The following is a 9,418-nucleotide window of genomic DNA, read 5'->3' as shown; positions in this document are numbered from 1 at the left end:
GGTGTGTTGAGCCCATTCATTTGCTGATTATATTTCTGAGCTTCTACCCACATGACAGACACAAGGTTCGGATGCAGAGGTGAACTGAACACATTCCTGACCTTGAAGAGCTTGTTGCTTTTTGACATTTAACAGAAAATTGTAACAACATAAGTTATAATGGGCGTTTTAAAAGGCCAAGTGCAGTGGCTCACGCCTGTAATCCCAGCACTTTGGGAGGCCAAGGCTGGTGGATCACCTGAGGTGAGGAGTTCCAGACCAGCCTGGCCAACATAGTGAAACCCCCTCTCTACTAAAAATACAAAAATTAGCCAGGCATGGTGGCACATGCCTGTAGTCCCAGCCACTTGGGAGGCTGAGGCAGGAGAATCGCTTGAACCTGGGAGGTGGAGGTTTTGCAGTGAACCAAGATCACGCCACTGCGCTCCAACCTGGGCAACGGCGAGACACTGTCTCAAAAAAGTCACGGATGTATTGAGGGTGTGAGCGGGGGGGGGGGGGTGGTGGGGGGAACATCAGGAAAGGCGTAGTGGAGACAGTAGTGGCGGTTGGACTCTGAGGGTTCACCAGGCAGGGAGAAGGGAGAGCTGGTATAGACAAGTGTAGATGCACTGTTACCTGTTCATAACAAGACAGGTGCCATCAGTAAGAGGGTGCATTTAGAGACTGGGCCTTTGCTGTGACATCTAAGCATGTGGTTGTTTTCTGATCATTTAAGTTGTGTTGATTGTGTTTTTTGTTTGTTGGTGGTGGTTTTTTTTTTGAGATGGAGTCTCGCTCTGTCACCCAGGCTGGAGTGCAGTGGCACGATCTCGGCTCACTGCAACCTCCACCTCCTGGGTTTACGCCATTCTCCTGCCTCAGCCTTCTGAGTAGCTGGGACTACAGGCGCCTGCCACCACACTCGGCTGAATTTTTGTATTTTTTTTTTTTAGTAGAGATGGGGTTTTACTGTGTTAGCCAGGATAATCTCGATCTCCTGACTTCGTGATCTGCCCACCTCCACCTCTTAAAGTGCTGACATTATAGGTGTGAGCCACCGCGCCCAGCCTTATTGTGTTTTATATAAGTACGGGTCCACAACAGATTGGATTTTTTTTTTTTTTTAAGAGATAGGATCTTGCTGTGTTGCCCAGGCTGGCATTGAACTCCTGGTCAAGTAATCCTCCCGCCTCAGCCCTCTAAGTAGCTGGGACTACAGGTATGTACCACCATGCCCGGTCTAGATTGGAAATTTTTAAAAAATGATCTTTTACAACATTTGAGAAGCACTGATGTGGGCAGAGGAAAAAAGTGCAAGCTCAAAGGGTTGGAGAAGTGAGAGAGTGGCGTGATTAGTGTAACGCACATGTGGAGCGTGTGCCAGAGATGCACTGGAGACTCACCCGGGCCGTCTCTTGAAACTTTCAATGCTCTGGGCTTTTATAGACAAATTCACAGCTGGGGCTGGGCGCGGTGGCTCATACCTGTAATCCTAGCACTGTGGGAGGCCGAGGCAGTACGATCACTTGAGGCCAGTAGCAGGGCACAAAAAATTAAAAATTAGCCAGACATGGTAGTGTGTGCCAGTAGTCCTAGCTACTAGGAAGACTGAGGCAGGAGGATCACTTGAGCCCAGGAGCTTAAGGTCTATTTAAGTTAAGGTACAGTGAGCTGTGATTACACCACTGCACTCCAGCCTGGGGAATAGAGCAAGACCTTGTCTCTAAAAAAAAGAGTAACAAAATAACATGAAATGGATTCCATTTTAAGAAGCAGAATGAAGCATCATTGTGTAAAGTATGAAATTGGAAGCAAAGAACATGAAGCAAAAAAACAACAAACCATCTGAAGCCTGAGGTCAGAGGTGGGGGAGGATTGAAGAGGTACAGATGTAAAAAGCTGTGAAACTACCGTGACCAGTGGAAGGAGTGAAGAATGACATTCTTCTGACTGGAGGATCAGTCAGGAGGATAAACTGACTGGAGGATAAACGAATATGACTATTTTCAAGAAATAGCTGGAATATTTCTTTGTGTTCAGAAGTACAAGAACAGCACATTTGCAGGGCAGACTGATAGGTTAAAGAGAAGCCTTGGGACGTGTCCTAACTAGATTCTAGGCTCAGCTTCTGTCACAAGGAGCCCAAAACAGTGACTCAGCAAAATAGCTTATTCATCGTGTGACAGTTCGGAGGTGAGTGGTCCAGGGTTAGGGTTAGACAACAACTGTTAACGCAGAATCATCTAGGGACCCAGGGCCGTGCTGTCGTGTTGGTCCTGCATCCCTGAGGTTGTCATCTGTGGTTAAAGTGGCTCACCAGCCCCAAGACCTCCTTCAAGCCCATGAAAAAGGAAGCAGAAATAAAGGGCCTGGAAATTACACTGATCCCATTGGCCAGAACTTAGTCTCAGCTTACCACCCTATACACAAGACTGAAATGCCTCTAGCTGGATAGTTAAACGTTCATTTAAACTTGGGGCGTTTTGTTTCTAAACGAAGGAAAGGGGCACAAGTATTAGTCTGTCACACAAGAGAAAGAATACAGAGAAAGGTTTTGAAGCGAATGGCTTATAAATAGTCCAAAGTCTGCTCATGGCTGACGTCAGAGCCAGCATGTTGACCACGTCCGTGCTGCATGCTTTAGGTACCTTATCTCACTTAATCTCAGAATAACCCTATTGTCATTCCCATTTTGTAGATGGGAGAACAGGCTCAAAGAGATAAGTGATTTACCTTCCACACAACAGGGAAGTAAGGGGTCCAGGTGCACATTAAGGCAGCCTGTGCCTGACTCTTACACCTGGTGCTGCTTACATTTCCGGAGGGGGCAGCCTGGAGAAGGCTAGGGACTGGACTCAACGTGTGAGTACTTGGTGGAAGGGAAGCCAGAGGATGGAGTGGCCAGAGGTGAAGAACCGCAGGGGAGCAGTGATGGAAAGGCCGGAGAGCTTACGCATTTCAGGGCTGGGCTGCCAAGTACCTCACTTGGCCAGTTCAGCATTCTTTGGCAGGAGGCACAGCCATTGTGTTGTCCAGTGCCAGGGTATATATGTTTTTCAGTTTCCAATCTACCAATGGTGACTTTTGAACAGCATTGTCAAACCCTTTTCTGCCCAGGGCTAGATAGTGTATATTTTAAGCTTTGTGGGCCACGTGTGGATTGTCACTCCTTTTCTTCTTAACAACAATTTTTTTTTTTTTGAGACAGTCTCGCTCTGTCGCCCAGGCTGTTAACTACCATTAACTTTTTAATGCCTCTCTTTCTGGTGTGTGTATATTTATTGCTAGATGGAATCATCCTATATATATGTCATCCATTGCTGTTTCCTGTCCCTTTACATAACATGAGCTGCTTTCTGAAATTTTACTTATTTTTAATTTCTTTATTTTATAGACAGAGTCTTGCTCTGTCACCCAAGTTGGAGTTCAGTGGTGCAATCTCAGCTCACTGCAACCTCAACCTCCCGAGTAGCTGGAACACCCAGCACCACGCCTGTCTAATTTTTGTATTTTTAGTAGAGACAGGTTTTCACCATGTTGGCCAGGCAGGTCTTGAACTCCTGGCTTCAAGTGATCCTCCTGCCTCGGTGTCCCAAAGTACTGAGATTACAGGTGTGAGCCACCATGCCCGGCCTCCCCTCCCTTTACGTAACATGAGCTGCTTTCCTAAATTTTCGCTAATCCCCTGGGGAGGTGGGAGGGCATAGGGGCCAAAAGAACAAGGCTCAAGTCAAGACACCTGGTTCAAATTCCAGCCCTTCCCTTAGAAGCTGTCACCCTTGGGACAATCTCGCTTCTCCAAGCCTCAGTGGCTTCATCTGTGAAAGAATCATATCTCTTTGTTGGAGTTGCTGTGCATTCCATGCAGGGGCCATATATGCCAAGTGACCCTCATGCCAAAGGAGCCCAAAAAAAAAAAAAAAAAAAAAAACGAGGCAGACAAATCCAGTTTGTCAGTTTGGGGTGATTTATTAAGGAACTTACACACAAAAGCATGGTTTTGGGGGGCGCCATGAAAGATCTCCACACCACAGCCCCAAGACCCAGCGCTGATGTCTTGGAGCAAAAGCATAGTGCCCTGGAAGGAATGTATGGGTCGCTACAGTGCTCACATCCTGTCATTTCTGCAACAACTGGGTGGTTTTGGAGGAAATTTACAATTAACAGGTGTTCCTACATAAAGAGTCATACATCCACCAGGCATGGTGGCACACAGCTATAGTCCCAGCAACTCAGGAGACTGAGTTGGGAGGATCACCTGAGCCTAGAAGGTCGAGGCTTCAGTGAGATGTGATTGCACCACTGCATTCCAACCTGGGTGACAGACTGAGACTCTGTCTCAAGACAAAAAAACACGAGAAGAGAAGCAGTTTGAATAAAGTATTATCTCTAATGAAAAGTACTTTAGGCCGGGCGTGGTGGCTCAAGCCTGTAATCCCAGCACTTTGGGAGGCCAAGGCAGGTGGATCATGAGGTCAGGAATTTGAGACCAGCCTGGCAAACACGTTGAAACCCTGTCTCTACTAAAAATACAAATAGCCAGGCGTAGTGGCGCGTGCCTATAGTCCAAGCTACTTGGGAGGCTGAGACAGGAGAATCGCTTGAATCCAAGAGGCGTAGGTTGCAGTGAGCCACGATCCTGCCATTGCACTCCAGCCTGGGTGACAGAGCGAGACTCTGTCTCAAAAAAAAAAAAAAAAAGTACTTAAAAAAAATTTTTTTAAATTACAATGCCAGACCTAGGCAGGTGGATCACAAGGTCAAGAGATCAACACCATCCTGGCCAACATGGTGAAACCCCATCTCTACTAAAAATGCAAAAATAAGCCAGTTGTGGTGGCACACACCTGTAATCCCAGCCACTTAGGAGGCTGAGGCAGGAGAATCCCTTGAACTCAGGAGGCGGAGGTAGCAGTGAGCCGAGATCGCGCCACTGTACTCCAGCCTGAGCAACAGTGAGACTCCATCTCAAAAACAAAAACAAAAGCAAGCCAGGCATGGCTCACACCAGTAATCCCAGCACTATGGGAGGCCAAGTGGGGAGGGTTGCCTGAGCCCAGGAGTTTGATACCAGCATGGACAATATAGTGACTCCCATCTTTATAAATTTTTTTTTTAATTAAAAAAGTAATACATCAAGGCTGGGTACAGTGGCTCATACCTATAATCCCAGCACATTGGGAGGCCAAGGTGAGAGTTGCTTGAGATCAGAAAGCTGATACCACCCTGGGCAACATAGCAAGACCCCAGCTTTAAAAAAAATTTTTTTTTTAATGAGCAGGGGGCATTTGTTGAGCTGGTCTATTGTCCCAGCTACTTGGAGGATGACAGTTCAAGTGCCAGGGTCTGAGCCAGAAGATGTGGGGTGTAACCTATGATGAACGGGTTGTGTTCTGTATCACACCTGAATTCACAGCCTAAATAAAGGGGAGAGAAGGCAGCAACTGTGCTGCCGGCGTGGAAACCAAACTTCCCTTTCAGTCTCTTCCACTGACCTGACACTTCCCTTGTAGGGCCTCGGGATCCTCATCTTTCTAATGAAGAGGATCGTTTCCAAAGGATGGCAAACAAAATTGTTACAGTACCTTCTGATCAGTTATCTAATTTTTTTTTTTTTTTTTTTTTTTTTTGAGATGGAGTCTTGCTCTGTTACCCAGGCTGGAGTGCAATGGCGCGATCTTGGCTCACTGCAACCTCTGCCTCTCATATTCAAGTATTCTCCTGCCTCAGCCTCCCGAATAGCTGGGATTATAGGCGTCCACCACCACACCCGGCTGTCAGTTATCTAATTTTATTTTACTTAAAATTATTAAGGTGAAATAACATAAAGTAACTATTTGTTTACTTATTTATTTATATCTGTCTGTCTATCTGTTTGAGATAGGGTTTTGCTCTTGTTGCCCAGGCTGGAATGCAGTGGCGTGATCTCAGCTCGCTGCAACCTCCGCCTCCCGGGATCAAGTGATTCTCCTGCCTCAGCCTCCTGGGTAGCTGGGATTACAGGTGCACATCACCACACCCAGTTAATTTTTGTATTTTATTAATAGAGATGGGGTTTTGCCATGTTGGCCAGGCTGGTCTCGAGCTCCTGACCTCAGGTGATCTGCCCACTTTGGCCTCCCAGAGTATTTATTTTTTTGAAACAGGATCTTGCTCTGTCACCCTGGTAGAGTGCAGTGGTGCAGTGATAGCTCACTGCAGCCTTGAACGAACTCCTGGGTTCAAGTGATCCTCCCGTCTCAGCCTCTAGATAGCTGGGGCTATAGCTAATTTTTTTTTTTTTTTTTTTTTTTGAGACAGAGTCTTACTCATCACCCAGGCTCAGATGCAATGGCAAGATCTTGGCTCACTGCAACTTCCACTTCCCTGGTTCAGGTGATTCTCCTGCCTCAGCCTACTGAGTAGCTGGGATTACAGGCACTGGTTACCATGACTGGCTAATCTTTTGTTTTTTTTTTTTTTTTTCTTTAATACAAAGATGAGGTTTCACCATATTGGCCAAGCTGCTCTTGAACTCCTGATCTCAGGTGATCCACCTGTCTCCCAAAGTGCCATGCCCAGCTAATTTTTAAATTGAGACCAGGTCTCCCTGTGTTGACCATGCTGATCTTGAACTTCTAGGATCAAGTGATCCTTCTGCCTGGGCCTCCCAAAGTTCTCGAATTCCAGGCACGAGCCATCATGGCTGGCCTGATTTTTGAAAAGAAACAGAAATTTGGATTTTATTGTGAAATCTCCCCATCTTAGTATATTGGATTTCATTATTTTTACATCGGGCAGATAATGTGTCAATGTCAAAACAAGGTTTGAGGGAGGTGCAGCTCACACATGAGTGTGAAAACCCAGTCATCACGTTTATGAACTACAAACGGATCTGGATTTAATTATTTAAAAGACATCTTGGCCAGGCCCGGTGGCTCATGCCTGTAATCCCAGCACTTTGGGAGGCCAAGGCAGGTGGATCATCTGAGGTCAGGAGATTGAGACCATCCTGGCCAACATGGTGAAACCCTGTCTCTACTAAAAATACAAAAATTACCTGGGTGTGCTGGTGTGAGCCTGTAGTCCCAGCTACTCAGGAGGCTGAGGCAGAAGAATCACTTGAACCCAGGAGGCGGAGGTTGCAATGAGCCAAGATCACGCCACTGCACTCCAGCCTGGTGACAGAGTGACTTTGGCTCAAAAAAAAAAAAGACATTCTACTGGTCAATACTATATAAGACAAGCAAAACATTTGCTGGTCAGGTGATGAATGGTGAATTCTGCTTTCATCACAGTTACTAAGTGTCAAGCATTCAACCACAATTTATTGAGACTTCCATGCAGACCTTTGTGGAAAGCAAAACACTGGGGAGAGATTCCATGAACATCATTCATTTAAACACCCGTTTGTTTTTTATTTTATTTATGTATTTAATTTTATTTTTTTAAGATGGAGTCTTGCTCTTGTCACCCAGGCTGGAGTGCAGTGGCACGATCTCGGCACTGCAACCTCTGTCTCGGTTCAAGCGATTCTCCCGCCTCCGCCTCCTGAGTAGCTGGGATTACAGGTGCCCACCCCCACGCCTGGCTAATTTTGGTACTTTTAGTAGAGAGGGGGTTTCGCCATGTTAGCCAGGCTGGTCTTGAACTCCTGACCTCAGTTGATCTGCCCGCCTTGGCCTCCCAAAGTGCTGGGATTACAGGCATGAGCCGCCACACCTGGCTATTTTACTTTTTAAAATTAAGATAGAGTCTCACTTTGTCACCCAGGCTGGAGTACAGTGGCACAATCTTGGCTCACTGCAACCTCTGCCTCCCAGGTTTAAGCAATTCTCAGCCTCCCAAGTAGCTGGGATTACAGGCATGCACCACCATGCCTGGCTAATTTTTGTATTTTTAGTAGAGACGAGGTTTCGCCATGTTGGCCAGGCTGGTCTTGAACTACTGACCTCAAGTGATTTTTCTGCCTCAGCCTCCGAAAGTACTAGGATTATAGGCATGAGCCACTGCACCTGGCCTCTGTTTATTTATTTTTGAGACGGAGTCTTGCTCTTGTTGCCCAGGCTAGAGTGCAATGGCATGATCTTGGCTCACTGCAACCTCCGTCTCCTGGGTTCAAGCAATTCTCCTGCCCCAGCCTCCTGAGTAGTTGGGATTACAGACACCCACCACCATGCCCGGCTAATTTTTGTATTTTTAGTAGAGACAGGGTTTCTCTATGTTGGCCAGGCTGGTCTTGAACTCCTGAGTCCAGGTAATCTGCCTGCCTTGGCCTCCCAGAGTGCTGGGATTACAGGCATGAGCCACCACACCTGGCCCCCATTTATTTTTTAGACTTTTATTTTATTATATTTTTTGAGACAGGGTCTCGCTGTGTCCTCCAGGCTGGTATGCAGTGGCACAATCACAGCTCACTGAAGCCTCCCAGCTCAAGCAATCCTCTCACCTCAGCTTCCCGGGTAACTAGAACGTGCCACTACACGTGGGTAATTTTTCTTTTTCTTTTTTTTCTTTTTAGAGATTGGGGTCTTGCTATGTTGCTCAGGCTGATCTTGAATTCCTGGGCTCAAGTGATCCTCCCACATTGGCCTCCCAAAGTGCTAGGATTACAGAAGTGAGGCACCGTGCCCAGACTTAAACACCTATTTATTGTGCACTTTCTCTGTACCAGGCCCTGATCTGAGCCCTTGCACAGATGTGAACAAGACCTTACTCTCCGGGGACCAGGGGAAGGAAGTGCTACTTCTGTGCTCTGGAGAACCGAGGTCTGCAATCAGAAAAGATGAGAATGGAGGCCAGGTGTGGTGGTGGTTCACACCTGTACTCACAGCACTTTGGGAGGTTGAGGCAGGAGGATCACCTGAGGTTAGGAATTCGAGAGCAACCTGGCCAACATGGTGAAACTCTATCTCTACTGAAAATATAAAAATTAGCCAGGTGGGATTAGCCCCTAATCCCAGCTACTTGGGAGACTGAGGCAGAAGAATTGCTTGAATCTGGAAGGTAGAGGTTGCAGTGAGCTGGGATCCTGCCACTGCGCTGCAGCCTGGGAGACAGAGAGACTCTCAAAAAAATTTAATTAAAAATTTTAAAAACACCAGTCACAGTGGCTTACACCTGTAATCCCAGCACTTTGGGAGGCCGAGGCAGGTGGATCACAAGGTCAGGAGTTCAAGACCAGCCTGGCCAAGATGGTGAAACCCTGTCTCTGCTAAAAATACAAAAATTAGCTGGGCGCGGTGGCAGGCGCCTGTAATCCCAGTTACTCGGGAGACTGAGGCAGGGGAATCGCTTGAACTCGGGAGGTGAAGGTTGCAGTGAGCTGAGATGGTGCCGCTGCACTCCAGCCTGGGCGACAAGAGTGAGACTCCGTCAAAAAAAAAAAAAAAAATGGAATTGCTAGGACAGTCTAGATAGTTTTCACAAAGCAAGACTTTGGTCCCCTCTTTAGGAC

General features: G+C 46.9%; 1 non-coding gene across 1 annotated transcript; it reads right to left on the bottom strand.

The window, feature by feature from the left end:
• Positions 1–6,752: 6,752 nt before the first annotated feature.
• On the bottom strand, positions 6,753–6,856 carry LOC111526945. The gene has a single exon (XR_002726532.1). It is a non-coding gene; the product is annotated as a small nucleolar RNA U13 (small nucleolar RNA).
• Positions 6,857–9,418: the final 2,562 nt, after the last annotated feature.

This window comes from Piliocolobus tephrosceles, chromosome 17 (assembly GCF_002776525.5).
Source record: "Piliocolobus tephrosceles isolate RC106 chromosome 17, ASM277652v3, whole genome shotgun sequence".
Lineage (NCBI taxonomy): Eukaryota > Metazoa > Chordata > Mammalia > Primates > Cercopithecidae > Piliocolobus > Piliocolobus tephrosceles.
The sequence above is the reverse complement of the archived record's forward strand: the minus strand, read 5'-3'. Positions and strand labels throughout refer to the sequence as shown.